Source organism: Schistocerca nitens, chromosome 7 (genome assembly GCF_023898315.1).
Source record: "Schistocerca nitens isolate TAMUIC-IGC-003100 chromosome 7, iqSchNite1.1, whole genome shotgun sequence".
NCBI classification, from domain to species: domain Eukaryota; kingdom Metazoa; phylum Arthropoda; class Insecta; order Orthoptera; family Acrididae; genus Schistocerca; species Schistocerca nitens.
Window position 1 is genome coordinate 107,857,279 of NC_064620.1, and position 1,254 is coordinate 107,858,532.

The following is a 1,254-nucleotide window of genomic DNA, read 5'->3' on the forward strand; positions in this document are numbered from 1 at the left end:
CAGAAAATGGAAACCAGCCAAAATCATTGCCATACTTAAACCAGAGAAGAGTGGAACTGACACAGGGAACTTCAGGCCAATCCCATTACTGTGCATAACCTACAAACTGTTTGAAAGGATACTGTTGGAAAGACTTAAACCAGTACTGGAGGAACAACTAACAGTGGAGCAAGCAGGTTTTAGACAAGGAAGAAGCTGCTGCGACCAGGTGCTGGCACTTACCACACACATTGAACGAGGCTTTCAGGAAAAGAAGAAAACAGGGATAGTCCTCATTGACCTGACATCAGCGTACGACACTGTATGGCTAAATGGTCTCATGTTAAAACTGGCAAAGATAGCCAAACTCAAAACAACGTTGAAGCTCATGAACAACATGCTGAGCGAAAGGAAGTTCAGGGTCAAATTAAATGGTGAAACCAGCAAGTGCCATACCCTAAAAAATAGTCTTCCGCAAGGATCAGTCTTAGCTCCCTGGCTCTTCAACATCTATATAGCAGATTTGTCTGATCTCCACTCACGTAAATTTGCCTACGCAGATGATTTAGCTATTACAGCGCAAAGTAACTCATTTGAAAACCTGGAATCAATACTAAATGAAGATCTAGCTTCACTGAAAAAATACTATGACACCTGGCTTCTAAAAATCAATGTGACAAAAACAGTAAGCATAGTCATGCGTCTAAACAACAAAGAAGCTGTCAGCCACGAGAATTTCCCAAAATATCTCGGTATAAAGCTAGATCGCAACATGACTTTCAGGCAACACCTAACTGATACTGCCCAAAAGCTAAACACGAGAAATAACCTGCTCAACAGACTGGCAGGCACCACTTGGGTTGTGATGCTGCCACTCTACGAACTACTGCACTGGCACTGGTGTATAGCGCTGCAGAATACTGTGCCCCAGTCTGGAGCAAAAGCCCGCACACCAAAAAAGTGGATGTACAACTAAATGCCACTCTGAGAACCGTCACCGGCACTCTCAGGCCAACCCCCGTTGAGTGGCTTCCGGTGCCGGTAAACATCGTTACTGCTTCCATACGTAGAGAGAAAGCAACGCAGGGCAAGGTAGAAATAATTGAAGCAAAGCCAAGGCTACCCACACATGCCGACATGGGAGGCCCGCGAGACTCAAGTCCAGGAAACCTATCGTCTGGAGCAGAACATTGGGCACAGAGGGTCTCGATGCTAAATGGAGGAATGCATGACAGGGTCTGAGAGGAGGCGTTGTGGAAAACCATCACCTAATCT